Source organism: Castor canadensis, chromosome 10, assembly GCF_047511655.1.
Source record: "Castor canadensis chromosome 10, mCasCan1.hap1v2, whole genome shotgun sequence".
In the NCBI taxonomy this organism is placed as follows: domain Eukaryota; kingdom Metazoa; phylum Chordata; class Mammalia; order Rodentia; family Castoridae; genus Castor; species Castor canadensis.
Genome location: NC_133395.1, coordinates 144,832,939 through 144,848,423, shown reverse-complemented (window position 1 = coordinate 144,848,423; position 15,485 = coordinate 144,832,939).

Here is a 15,485-nt window from a genome sequence, read left to right as displayed (position 1 = left end):
AAAGTCTATTTTTACCTTTTTTGGGGAGGCTCCATACCGATTTCTATAGTGGTTGTACTACTTTACACTCCCACTAATGGTATATGAGGGCCCCCTTTTCCCACACTTCAACAGCCTTTGTTGTTTCCTTGGTGATAGTCATTCTGACTGAGCTGGAATTTCGGTGTGGTTTTGATTTGCATTCCATTTATGGCTAAGGGTGTTGAATACTGCTTCGTGTATTTATTAGCAATTTGCATTTCTTCTTCTGAGAACTGACCAACCCATTTCTTCAATTATTGTATTATTTATTCTCTTGCTGTTTAGTTTGTAAAATTCTTTGCATATTCTGGGTATTAATCCCTGATCTGTTAAAAGCCGCTTTTGAGGTTTGATGCCATTCCATTTGTCAGTTCTTGCTCTTATTTCCTGGTTGGTTGGAGTCCTAGTCAGAAAATAATTACTTATGCCTGTATCTTCCAGAGTGTTCCCATTTTTCCTGTAGTAGTTTCAAAGTTTCAGGCAGGTCTTACGTTAAGATTTCTGATCCATTTGGAGTTAGTTTTTATACAGGGTGAGAGGTAGCGGTCTGGTTTAGTCTTCTGCATGTAGATAGCCAGTTTTCCTAGCATCATTTGTTGAAGAGGCGCTGTTTCTCCAGTGTATGTCTTTTGTTTTCTTGTCAATAATCAGATGGCTGTAGCTGTGTGGGTTTATTTCTGGGTCTTCTGTTGCATTGGATTTTAGTGTCTGTTTTTGTTCCAGAACCCTGCTGTTTTTGTTACTATGGGTCTGTGGTATAATTTGAAGTTCACTATTGTGATACTTCCAGTGTTGCTCTTTTTGCTCAGAATTGCTTTTGAAATTCTGGGTCTTTTGTGTTTCCATAGAAAAAAAATCAATCCTAAAATTCATATTTCTATAAGGAATGACATTGGAATTTTGATGGGCATTGCATTGAATCCATACATTACTTTTGGTACTGTAGCCATTTTCACAATATCCATTCTGCCAGTGTATGAACACGGCAGGTTTTTCTGTCTTCAGTGGCTTTGATTTTTTTCAAGGTTTGATAGTTTTCATTTTAGCAGTCCTTCACTTCCTTGGTTAAGTTTATACCTAGGTATTTTAATTTTTTGAGGCTGTTGTGAATGGCATGGTTTTCCTGATTTCTTTCTCAGCCTGTTCAATGTTGATATAAAGAAAATCTAGTGACTTTTGTATGTTGATTTTATATCCTTCTGGTATGGGAGAATTTGTCAGTGAATCCTTGGAGTCCTGGGCTTTTCTTTGTTGGGAGACTCAATTACTACTTCAATCTTATTTCTTGTTCTAGTTCTATTTAGATGGTTTCATCCTCTTGGTTCAATTTTGGTCGGTCACATGCACCAATGTATCCAATTCTTGTAGATTTTCCAGTTTGCTTGAATATAGGTTTTCAAAGTATTCCCTTATGATCCTATGGGTTTCATTGTTATTGGCTGCAATATACCCCTTTCCTTTCTAATTTCATTGTCTTTTCCCTTTTAGTCAGATAGGCTAAGGGTTTATTAATCTTATTTATCTTTTCAAAGAACTGAGTTTTTGTTTCATTGAGTCTATATATAATTTTTGGTCTCTATTTTATTACTTTCTGCCCAAATCTTTATCATTTCTTTCAGTCTGCTAATTTTGGGTTTGGCTTGTTCCTGTTTTTCTAGGAAAAATATTCACTTGAGAGCTCTGGGTTTTTTTTGTTTTTGTTTTTTATGTAGGGGCTCACAGCAATAAACTTTCCTCTTAGGAAGGCATTTACTGTATCCCAAAGATTCTGGTAGATTGTTTTCATTTTCATTAAATTCTAAGAACTTTTGGATCTCTTCCCTTATTTCTTCAGTGACAAGAGTGTGTTGTTCAGTCTCCATGTGTTTGAATATTTTCTGTAGTTTTGTTTCCTGTTCTAGTATTATTCCATTATGGTGTTGTAGGGTACAGGGAGTTATTTCAATTTTCTTTTATTTGTTAAGACTTGCTTTGTGTCCAGAGGTAATCTATTTTGGAAAAATTTCCATGGCTTCTGTGAAGAATGTGTATTATGCAGCTTCTGGTTGAAATACTCTGTAGATGTCTGTTATGTTCATTTGGTCTGTAGTGTCATTTAATTATGAAGTTTCTTTGTTGATTTTGGGGGGTCTAGACCTATCTATTGATGAGAGCAGGGTATTGAAGTCTCCCATTATCACTGAGTTGGGTACTTTTATGTTTGTTTAATGAAGGTGGGCACACCAACATCAGGAGCATATGTATTCAATTGTTGTTTCCTCTTGATGGATTGTTCCCTTTACTTATCTACTTTTCCTTTTTTTTGTATTGTGCTGGGTAGGGGTACATAGTAGTATTTACAGAAGTTCTTATAGTATAGCAAATATGTCATACTTGAATGCACCCCTCTACTATTACTATTCTTCACCTCTCTTGCCCCCATGTGTGGAATAGTTTTAGCAGATACCATTTTTCCATTTACATACGTGTTTGCACAGTATTTGCACTGTATTTACCCTCCTTCACCATTTCCCCACCTCCTTCCCTTCCCCAGGCAGGACCTGAAGTGACTTTCCTTGTCCCTTCTAATTTTGGTTTGAAGTCTACTTTATTGCATATGAGATTCTGTCTTTTTTGGGGATCATTTGCTTGGAAAATCTTTTTCTACCCTTCCCTGTAAGCCAGTGTTTGTTTTTGTCAGTGACACATGTTTCTTCTAGGCAACAAGTGATCAGGTCTTGCTTTTGCTCCAACCTGCTATGCTATGCCTTCTGATTGGAGAATTGAGACCATTAACATTCTGGGTTAATATTGAAAGGTATGTTGTAATTCCTGACATTTTGTTGTTTTGAAGTGTTTGATTTTTTCCCCATTCTTCATTTGCTGTGTACTCATCTAATGAGATTTATTTTCCCCATATTTTCATTATTACATTCCTCTTCCTCTTCTCTGTGTAAGATTCCTTTGAGTTTCTTCTCCAGTGTTGGTTTAGTGGTCATAAATTGCTTTAGCTTTTGTTTATCATAGAATGTTTTTATTTCTCCTTCAGTTATCAATGATAGCTTTTCTGGATAGGAAAAACTAGGTGGCAGTTATATTCTTTCAACACTGGAAATACAATGTTCCATGCCCTCCTTTCTTTTAAGGCTTCTGTTGAGAAATCTGTTATTCTGATGAGTTTGCCTTTATAAGTGACTTGTCACTTCTCTCAGAGTTTTCAATATTTTTTCCTCATTTGGCACACTTAAGGCTTTAACTATGGTATGTCTTAGAGTGGTTCTTTTCTGGTATTATCTGCTGGGTGTTCTAAAAGTCTCCTGTACCAGAATGGCTGGCTGTTTCTCAGGATTTGGGAAATTTTCTCATACTGTTTTGTTCAATATGTTTCCTGGCCCTTTAGCTTGCACCTCTTCTCCTTCTATGCCCATGATTTATAGGCTTGGTTTTTAGTGTCCCAGAGGTCCTGTCTCTGTTTTCATATTTTTCTTTTTCTTCATCTGACTGTTCGAATATATCTACCTTGTCGCTGAGTCCTGATAATCTGTCTTCAACTTAATCCACTCTACTAGAGGGACTCTCCATTGAGGTTTTCATTTCCAGAATTTTTTCTTCAGGATTTCTGAATCTTTATTGAATTCCTCTTTCATATCCTGGACTTTTTTCCTAATTTTGCTCAGCTGTTTATTGGTATTTTCTTTGAATTCCTTCAGCTGTTCACTTGTGTCCTTTTTGAATTCATTCATTTTAAATAAATGCTCCTCTTTCATTTTTTTGAGCATTCTTATCAAACTTTTGAGTTTTTTGGGCTTTCTTCCTCTTCACTATCCTTAGGGTCTGTTACTATAGAATTGTTGACCTTTGGAAGTATTATGTTGCCTTGTGTTTTCATATTTCTTGTGTTTCTACATTAATATTTATGTGTCTGAGGCCAAATTCATTGGTTGAAAGTTTTAATTGCTAGTGGTCTGCAGACATGGTATCCTCAGTGTTCAGGCCCTTCTATGTGTATGTGTTGCCATTGGGTCTGGGGTGATCTTATCAAAGTGTCTCATGACATCGATGTACCAGGTATTCTTAACTCCTGGGCAAAGTTCTCATCTGGGAAGAGGTCAGAGTAATTGTAGAATTGATTTTCTGTCATCTATTTAACTAATGGGGAGGAGTGTGCTACAGGGAGTGAACACATGTTCTTTCGTAATGTTTCATTTGGTGTTTAACTTTGCAGTCTAGCTCCTGAGTCTGGTTCACTTTTACACCCACACCACCTTCATATTCTACCTGCCTCAGTTGTGTAGATTTATTAGGCAGAAGATGGTGTTATGCTTTTCAATATAATATGGATCAGTTAAATCAAGGTGATGACATTCATTTTACTTTTTATTGGCACATATTAATTGTATAAAGGGGTTACACTGTGATACTTCCAGAGTGCATATAATGCACTTTGGTCAGATCACCCCCTTGAATTCAGGTTAATATCCTCCTACTCCCTGCCCTCCTTTTCAAACAGGTTTCACTTTTCTATCTTGAGACATGCATATAAAGTACTTTGATTATATTTACCTCCTCACTGTCTCCTACCATCCTCACCCATCCTGTTGGTTCCACCCCCCAAACAGTTCCTATTTTAACTGATGCATCTTTTATGTTTAGGTTTTATATGTAAGAGAAAACATGTGATATTTGTCTTTCTGAAGCTGACTTCTTTTGTTTGATGTGATCTCCAGTTCTGTCCATTTTCCTGAAAACATCATAATTTCATTATTATTTATGGCTGAATAATGCTTCATCATGTATATATACCATGTATTCTTTATTCATTCATTAGTTGGTGGGTTTTAGGGCTGATTTCATAGCTTGGATTGTGGATATTGCTGCTATAAGCATGGGTGTGCAGGTGTCTCTATTGTATGCTGACTTACATTCCTTCAGGTATATGCCCAGGAGTGGTATAAAAGGATAATATGGGCTGGGCATTGGGGCTCACACCTGTAATCCTAATTACTTGGGAGGTTAAGAATGGAAGGATCACAGTTCAAGGCCAGCTCAGGCAAATAGTTTATGAGACTCCTATCTCTAAAATAGCCAGAGAAAAATGCACTGGAGGTTTGGGTCAAGTGGTAGAGCACCTGCTTTGCCAGTGTGATGCCATGAGTTCCAACCCCAATCCCACCAAAAAGAAAAACAAACTTTAATGTGGTAGTCGTATTGTAGTTCTTTGAGGAACCTTCATGCTGATTTTCATAATGGCTGGACTAATTTACATTACAATCAACACTGTGTTTCCCTTTCCCCTGCCTCATCCTGGGATTGTTTGCTGTCTTGATGACAGCCACTCTGGCTGGGGAGACATGGAAGCTCGGAGTCATTTTGACTTTCATTTCCTTCGTGGCTATTGGTGTTGAACATTTCTTCATGTATTTATTGGCCATTTATACTTCTTCTTTTGTAGCTGTCCATTTCCCCCCCTTTTGTTGTTTGTTCTTTTGGTGTTTAATTTTTGGAACTCCTTTTTCGGATGGAAAACATTCCTTTAATAATTCTCTACTATGGAGCTCTTTTTATATTCTTGTTATGAATCCTTTGGTGAATAGTGGGCAGATATTTTCATCCATTCCATAGGTTGTCCCTTTGCTTTTCACTATGACAAGAACTTCCAGTACTACATAGACGTGCTGGTGAGAGTGGGCATTGTTGCTTTGTTCCTGATGGTTTTTCACTGTTATGTATGTTAACTATGGGTTTTTCATATATATCCCTTATCATGTTTCTGTAAGTTCCTCCTGTGCCTACTTGTGGAGGGTTTTTAATGACAGGGTATCGAGTTTTGTCAAGAGCTTTCTTTGCCTCTGTTGAGGTGATCATGTGCTTTTTTAAATCTTTCAGTTAATGTTGTCTGTCATATAGGCTGATTTGCATATGCTGGGAATGGTTTCTTTATTCCAGAGACAAATCTACTTAGTTGTCATATAGTCTTACTAATGTGGTCTTTGTTCAATTCAGTTTGCTATGTTTTTCAGGATTTTTACAACTATGTTCATTAGGGATACTTGATTTTGGCTTTCTTTGCTTCTAGTAGTGTTTCTGGTTTTGAGGAAGAAGTGACACCAGACTCATGAAATTAGTTTGAATGTGTTTCCTCTTCTTTTGGAAGAAATTAAGACAAATTGCTGTGAATTCTTTCAAAGTTTCGTGAAAGTCAGCCACACAGTCTGGCATGGACTTCTTTTGCAGGGAGGATTTTGATCATTCATTGTGGTCTGTGGGAGTCTCTCTTTCCTCATGTTCCAGTTGTGGCAGGCTGCCTGTTTCTAGGAATGGATTTGTTTCTTCAAGGTTGTCCAGGCTGTTGGTATATGGAGTCTCAAGATTGCTTTTAGATCTGTGGTACCAGTTGTATTGCCTCTTGTATTTCAGGTTTTGTTCATTTCAGCCTTTTTTTAATTTTATGAGTTGTTCTACCTAAAAGGGTCCCATAAGTGCTCCAGGTGAGACAAGACAGAAAGTTGTGCACTTGAAGGCCAGGATGTGTGCCACACTTTTCTTCCTCTTTCTTTCAGGGAAAAAGCCTGGAGTTTGCTCCTCCTCTCCATCTCTCAGAGCCTTCCCAGCCACCCTGTCTCTTTCCTTCATTCTTTCCTGTGCCCAGGTGTCTGATCTATGCCAGTTACACCAGAGCTGTATGTGGGGAAGACAGAAATTAGCCCCTTCCAGGCAGCACCCCACACTCTCCTCTCCCTCCAGAGAGAAGTAGCAGGCCCAGGCTTACCTCGTAGGGCTGAGCTGCTCTGCCTTGGAGGAGTGGGGAGGGGCTGACAGGGATACAGAGAAGTCTTTATCCTTACAAGCTCTTCTTACACCTCAACACAAAGCTTCTCAGGTTTGTGTTCTTCTGCTGTTCTGATTCTGTTTATCTGGAGTTTGGCAATGTACTATTTTCACATAAGTATTTCTGTGGGGGATGCTTGCTTGGGATTCCTGTCCCCCATCTTGCTGACACCATGTAGCCTGGTTTTTACCAGGTCACAGCTCTAGGATCTCAGCAGACAGAGCTTCAGTAGCACATGGTGCCCACCTTAGTTTAAAACCTCTGAGTGGTTTATCCACCTGCACATTTACTGAGTCAAATGTGAGCTCCTATTGATGCCTGTGACCATGAGGAGTGGACAGGGCTCATTGTAGCCTTCCTTACCTGTCCATCTGCATCTTCTCTTTCCAGCAGTGAGAGGTTTTTTTTTTTTTTTTTTGCTGTTTACACACATTTAATTTCATTCTTTGTTGTTGAAAAATGCCTGACTCATATCTCATTATTATTATTCTACTGAACAGCTGCTTCCCCTGAGAAGTTGCTGGTGTGACCTGTTGTCTTCCTCCTCCCTGCCCTGTATCAGTCAACCCTGAGCCCCTTGTCTGTTGTCTCCTCCATAATGTTCCTTCTCGGGAATGCCACAAGAATGGAAAGTAGTGTGTCGCTCCTGCAGCTTGGCTTCCTTCCCTCCAGATAGTACATTTAAGATTCACATTGTTGGCTTCGTAAATATCTTTTTTGATGAGTGGAAATTTATTGTGTGGAAGCACAGTGTTTACTGAGCCACACTTTTGCTGAAGTATGTCTTTATTCCTACCAGTTTATAGTGATTATGAATAATGCTGATGTAAACACTTGCGTACAGGGCTTGTGTGGATAATTTGAATTAAAAGTAGAAGTGTGATTTTTTTATCATATGATAAGTGAAGAATAAGATACTGTCATATGGTTGTCAAGGGTTCTGTGTTGTTTGGTATTCCCAACTAAAATGGGTGAAAGTTCCTGTGCTCTCCAGCACGTGCTGGGCTGGGCTGGTGTGGAAGGGGACCGTCTTAGGAGTGGGTAGTGGTTCCTTAATGTAGTTTTAATTTCATCTCCCTAATGACATAGGAGGTTAAGCATCTTGTTATTTGTCTGATTTCCATCTGGGTATCTTATTCTGAGAAGTGTGTGTTCATGTCCTCTATACATTTCTAAACTACATGTCTTTATCACTGACATTCTATACTCTATTACACAGTATTCTGCTTTGTTAACCTAGGCACTATTGTACACTTTGATATCAAAATTTATAAAGTATACCTAATATATAATATAAAGAGCCTTTCCCCTACTCAATTTTGTTATTTATTTAGGTCATAATGCTAAAATTAAAGTAAAAAATTGCTAGGTGATAGAATTTAAGTACTCTTTTGTTTTGTAACATTTCCCTGATCTACCCTTTTGAAATACACCTCAATATTATATTTCTTTCCTTTTTATCTTTATATATTAATTGTGTGAAAAGGTCTCATCACGATATTGCCAAACATTCATAAAATGACCTTGGATCATGCTTACTCCCTTCTCTATTCATCTCCACTTTTACTTTCATGACCCTGTCCTTTTGTTTTCTTGGATTTTACCCTCCAGCTTCTGCAAATGAGAGAACATGCAATACTTGTCCTTGTGGACTGCCTTATCTAACTTATCATGATGTTCTCTGTTCTAATTTGAAATGAGAAATTTAAGCCTGCACGTTTAATGCCATGGATGTCTGTCAAGGCCTGGTAATCTCCCATGTATTGATCACTATCGGAACTCCTTGTTTTGCCCCCTGAAACATTTCATCCAGTGCTGCCATGCTGCAACTGCCTGAGCAAGGCTGAGAGCCTTTGACAGCTGAGCTGTGAGGCAGCCACCCCACCAAACCCATGCCAAGAACTCCTCTTCCTTCTTGGAAAAGTTGCAAATCAGACTTGGAAACTTTAGAGCGCAATCTTCAAATTACTGCATATCAGAACTTTTCTGTTTTGAAACTGTTGGAAATTAGCATTCTTGAATCTCAGCATCTGGTGACTTACTTTTCTTTGTAATTTCAGAGAACTTCTTTCACACTGGCAGTAGGTCAGTAGAGACTTCTTTTTATGGTCAACTACACATGACATAAAACTTACCACTCTAACAATTTTAAAAGTGTGTTAACACATACACAATGTGAAAAAATCACCAGCCATCTCCACACTATTCTTCCTCCTGAACTGTCACTCAGCACCCATCAAACAAGATACCTACTGCCCTCCTCCATCATCTCTTCGTCAAGTCACACCTTCTCTAAGTACAATGTTGGTTCTTTTTTACTGGAACTTACTTGAAATGTCTTCAAGGCTCATTAGCAGTGGACCATATGCAGGATTTCCTTTCTATTTATTTTAAAATTTTTAAAAATTTCTTTTATTCATATGTGCATACAATGTTTGGGTCATTTCTCCCCCTTCCCCCCGCCCCCTCCTTTTCCCCCAGCACCCTCCCTCTCTCCACCCCCTTGCTACCAGGAAGAAACTATTTTGCCCTTATCTCTAATTTTGTTGAAGAGAGACTATAAGCAATAATAGGAAGTACCAAGGGTTTTGCTGGTTGAGGTAAGGATAGCTGTACAGGGAGTTGACTCATTGATTTCCTGTGCGTGTGTGTTACCTTCTAGGTTAATTCGTTTTGATCTAACCTTTTCTCTAGTTCCTGGTCCCCTTTTCCTACTGGCCTCAGTTGCTTTAAAGTTTCTGCATTAGTTCCTTTGCATTGAGGACATCAAATGCTATCTTGTTTGTTTTGAGTTTTTTGCCTATCCTCATACCTCCCTTGTGTGCTCTTGCCTCATCATGTGATCAAAGTCCAATCCCCTTGATGTGTTTGCCTTTGATCTAATGTCCGCATATGAGGGAGAACATACGATTTTTGGTCTTCTGTGCCTGGATAACCTTGCTCAGGATGAAGTTCTCCAGTTCCATCCATTTACCTGCAAATGATAAGATTTCATTCTTCTTCATGGCTGAGTAGCATTCCACTGTGTATTTATACCACATTTTATTAATCCATTCATCAATAGTGGGGCATCTAGGCTGTTTCCATTACTTGGCTATTGTGAATAGTGCTGCAATAAACATGGGTGTGCAGGTGCCTCTGGAGTAACCGGTGTCACGTTCTTTGGGTATATCCCCAAGAGTGGTATTGCTGGATTATATGGCAGATCTATGTATATATTTTTAAGAAACCTCAAAATTTTTTTCCAGAGTGGTTGTACTAGTTTACATTCCCACCAGCAGTGTAAGAGGGTTCCTTTTTCCCCCACATCCTCACCAACACCTGTTGTTGGTGGTGTTGCTAATGATGGCTATTCTAACAGGGGTGAGGTGGAATCTTAGTGTGGTTTTAATTTGCATTTCCTTTATTGCTAGAGATGGTGAGCATTTTTTCATGTGTTTTTTGGCCATTTGAAGTTCTTCTTTTGAGAAAGTTCTGTTTAGTTCACTAGCCCATTTCTTTATTGGTTAATTAATTTTGGGAGAGTTTAGTTTTTTGAGTTCCTTATATATTCTGGTTATCAGTCCTTTGTCTGATGTGTAGCTGGCAAATATTTTCTCCCAGTCTGTGGGTGTTCTCTTCAGTTTAAAGACCATTTCTTTTGTTGAGCAGAAGCTTTTTAGTTTTATGAGGTCCCATTATCTATGCTATCTCTTCGTTGCTGTGCTGCTGGGGTTTCGTTGAGAAAGTTCTTACCTATACCTACTAACTCCAGAGTATTTCCTACTCTTTCCTGTATCAACTTTAGAGTTTGTGGTCTGATATTAAGATCCTTGATCCATTTTTAGTTAACATTGGTATAGGGTGATATACATGGATCTAGTTTCAGTTTTTTGCAGACTGCTAGCCAGTTTTCCCAGCAGTTTGTTGAAGAGGCTGTCTTTTCTCCATGGTATGTTTTTAGCGCCTTTTTCAAAGAGAAGTTGGTTATAGTTGTGTGGCTTTATATCTGGGTCCTCTATTCTGTTCCACTGGTCTTCATGTCTGTTTTTGTGCCAGTACCATGCTGTTTTTATCATTATTGCTTTGTAAAATAGTTTGAAGTCAGGTGTTGTGATACCTCCAGCATTGTTCTTTTTGCTGGGTATTGCCTTGGCTATTCGTAGTCTCTTGTATTTCCAAATAAATTTACTGGTAGATTTTTCAACCTCTTTTATGAATGTCATTAGGATTTTGATGGGAATTGCATTAAACATGTAGATTACTTTTGGGAGTATAGACATTTTTACTATGTTGATTCTACCAATCCGTGAGCATGGGAGATCTCTCCACTTTCTATAGTCTTCCTCAATCTCTTTCTTCAGGAGTTTATACTTTTCCTTGTAGAGGTCGTTCACATCCTTTGTTAAGTTTACTCCTAGGTATTTGATTTTTTGGAGGCTATTGTAAATGGAATTATTTTCATGTATTCTTATTTTCATTATTAGTATATAGAAATGCTAATGATTTTTCTATGTTGATTTTATATCCTGCTACCTTGCTATAGCTGTTGATGGTGTCTAGGAGCTTTTGAGTAGAGTTTCTTGGGTCTTTAAGGTATAGGATCATATAGTCTGCAAATAGGGATATTTTGACAGTTTCTTTATTTGTATTCCTTTTATTCCCTCTTCTTGCCTAATTGCTCTGGCTAGGAATTCCAGTACTATGTTGAATAGGAGTGGAGATAGTGGGCATCCTTGTCTTGTTCCTGATTTTATGGGGAATGGTTTGTTTTTCACCATTAAGTATAATGCTGGCTGTAGGTTTGTCATATATAGCTTTTATAATGTTGAGGAACTTTCCTTCTATTCCTAGTTTTCTTAGAGCTTTTATCATGAAATGGTGTTGGATCTTATCAAAGGCTTTTTCTGCATCTATTGAGATGATCAAGTGGTTTTTGTCTTTGCTTCTGTTAATGTGGTTTATTACGTTTATTGATTTTCGTATGTTGAACCACCCCTGCTTCCCTGGGATGAAGCCTACTTGGTCATGGTGAATAATCTTTTTGATGTGTTGCTGAATTCGGTTTGCCATTATTTTGTTGAGGATTTTTGCATCAATGTTCATTAAGGAGATTGGCCTATAGTTCTCTTTTTTGGAGGTGTCTTTGCCTGGTTTGGGGATAAGTGTAAAACTGGCTTCATAAAATGTGTTAGGCAGTTTTCCTTCCCTTTCTATTTTGTGGAACAGTTTAAGGAGGGTTGGTATCAGTTCTTCTTTAAAGGTCTGATAGAATTCAGCAGAGAATCCATCAGGTCCTGGACTTTTCTTTTTTGGGAGAATCTTGATTGCTGCTTCAATTTCATTTTGTGTTATAGATCTATTCAGGTGATTAATTTCCTCTTGGTTCAGTTTTGGATGATCATATGTATCTAGAAATCTGTCCATTTCTTTAAGATTTTCAAATTTATTTGAATATAGGTTCTTGAAGTAGTCTCTGATGATTTCGTGGAATTCCATGGTGTTTGTTGTTGTCTTCCCTTTTGCGTTCCTGACTCTACTAATTTGGGTTTTTTTCTCTCCTCATTTTAGTCAGGTTTGCCAGGGGTCTATCGATCTTGTTTATTTTTTCAAAGAACCAAGTTTATGTTTCATTAATTCTTTGTATTTTTTTTTGTTTCTGTTTCATTGATTTCAGCTCTTATTTTTATTATTTCTCTCCTTGTATTTGTTTTGGGATTTGTTTGTTCTTGTTTTTCTAGGAGTTTGAGACGTTTCATTAGGTCATTGATTTGGGATCTTTCAGTCTTTCTAATATATGCACTCATGGCTATAAACTTTCCTCTCAGGACTGCCTTAGCTGTGTCCCATAGGTTCCGGTAGGTTGTGTTTTCATTTTCATTGACTTCCAGGAACTTTTTAATTTCCTCTTTTATTTCATCAATGACCCATTAAGCAATGAGTTATTTAGTTTCCAGCTGTTTGCATGTTTTTTGTCTTTATTTTTGTTGTTGACTTCTACTTTTACTGCATTGTGATCAGATAGTATGCACGGTATAATTTCTATTTTCTTATATTTGCTGAGGCTTGCTTTGTGCCCTAGGATATGATCTATTTTGGAGAAGGTTCCATGGGCTGCTGAGAATGTATATTGTGTAGAAGTTGGATGAAATGTTTTGTAGACATCAACTAGGTCCATTTGATCTATTGTATATTTTAGATCTTGGATTTCTTTATTGATTTTTTGTTTGGATGACCTATCTATTGATGATAATGGGGTGTTAAAGTCTCCCACAACCACTGTGTTGGTATTTATATATGCTTTTAGGTCTTTCAGGGTATGTTTGATGAAATTGGGTGCGTTGACATTGGGTGCATACAGGTTGATAATTGTTATTTCCTTTTGGTCTATTTCCCCTTTTATTAGTATGGAATGTTCTTCTTTATCTCGTTTGATCAAAGTAGGTTTGAAGTGTACTTTGTCCGAGATAAGTATTGCTACTCCTGCCTGTTTTGGGGGGCCATTGGCTTTGTAAATCTTCTTTCATCCCTTCATCCTAAGCCTATGCTTATTTCTATTGATGAGCTGGGTCTCCTGTAAGCAGCAAATTTTTGGACCTGTATTTTTAATCCAGTTTGTCAAACGGTGACTTTTGATGGGGAAGTTAAATCCCTTAACATTAAGTGTTAGTATTGATGTGTATGTGGTGATTCCTGTCATTTAGTTGTTTGAGGGTTTGATTGTGTGTAACTAATCGATGTTCCTCTCTACTTTCTTGCTTTTGCTTTTCCTGTGGTTTGGTGCTGCCTGCCCTTTCATGGTTACGTTGGGTTTCACTTTTTTTGTGCAGCATCCCTTGCAGAATCTTTTGTAATGGTGGCTTTGTGGTCACATATTGTTTTAGTTTCTGCTTATCATGGAAGACTTTTATTGCTCCATCTATTTTGAATGATAGCTTTGCTGGGTAGAGTATCCTGGGGTTGAAGTTATTTTCATTCAGTGCCTGGAAGATCTCACCCCACGCTCTTCTTGCTTTTCATGTTTCTGTTGAGAAGTCTGCTGTGATTTTGATGGGTTTACCTTTGTATGTTATTTGTTTTTTCTCTCTTACAGCCTTCAATATTCTTTCTCTAGTCTCTGTACTTGTTGTTTTAATGATAATATGTCGTGGGGTAGTTCTATTTTGATCAGGTCTGTTTTGTGTCTGGAGGCTTCCTGTACCTGAATGGGCATAGTTTTCTCTAGATTTGGGAAATTTTCTGTTACTATTTTGTTGAATATATTATGCATTCCTTTTTCTTGCACTTCTTCTTCTTCAATGCCCATGATTCTCAGGTTTGGTCTTTTATGGAATCAGTAAATTCTTGCATTTTCTTTTCACAGGTCTTGAGTTATTTAACTAATAGTTCTTCAGTTTTTCCTTTAATTACCATTTCATCTTCGAGTTCTGAGATTCTGTCTTCTGTTTGTCCTATTCTGCTGGATTGGCCTTCCATTTTGTTTTGCATTTCTGTTTCTTTCTTTTTTCTGAGGTTTTCCATATCCTGAATCACTTCCTCTTTAATATTGTCTATTTTTGTCTTGAGTTCATTTATTTCTTTATTTATTGTGGTCTTTCTTTCACTTTGGCATTTATACAGTGCTTCTGTAGTTTCTTTTATTTGTTCTTGTGCTTCTCAAATTCTCTATTTTCATTGTCTTGGAATTTCTTGAGTGTTTCCTGCACATTTTGGTTGACCATATCCAGTATCATCTCTATAAAATTCTCATTGATTACTTGCAGGATTTCTTCTTTCAGAGTGTTCTTATGGGCTTCATTGAGTTCTTTGGCATAGTTTATCTTTGTTGTGTTGGAGTCTGGATCTGGGCATTTATTTTCTTCATTTCCCTCTGGTTCCTGTACTAATTTATTATTGGGGGGGATGGTTTCCCTGTTTTTCCATCGTCCCAACATTGCCCTTGCTACTATTACTCTCCCTGTACTGTGTGTAATTCAGTATTGTTTAGCTTGTGATAATAACAATGGTGATATCTAGAGTGGAAGGGTGAGATGAGAGGGAAAGCAAAGGTGGTAAAGAAAAAGGGAAAAAAACCAAACTAAACAAACATACATACATACACAAAACAAAAAACAGAGCTGAAGAAATAAACAGGGATAGATAGTGTACTAATTAACAGTGAGCTAAACAGGCACTAGAGAGACAAGAAGAGGATAATAACTAACTAAATAAATCAATCAAAATAAAAAATAAAATTTCCCAAGTTCAAATGCAAGAAAGTTTCAGTCTTAATAGAGTTGGTGTTAGTCCTTTAGCATCCAGTCCTGGTGTTGGAGTAGTAGTTGTGTCATTGTCTCATCAAAGGGGGAAAAAATCCCAAATTCAAATCGAATACAGTTTCAATCTCATCAATGGAAAAAAAGAGAGTCTGGAGACAGCTTTGTGAATGTCTATCTGAGGCTGAAGCTCACCTGCCACCTACTGTCAGCCAGCTGCTGCTTCAGGCTTTATTGCAGATCTCGGGAATGAGTTTTACACTGACCTAGCCCCACAGGCTTTGTTCACTTAGAGTTCTCCTGGATGCATGCCCCTTTTGTTTTCTCCAGTATACAGTCCTACCCACCTGTTGCAATTGCAGTCCTTTTTTATTTTGAGTTTGCATGGGGAGGTGCCGCTCCCTCACTCTCCTGTGAAGTGT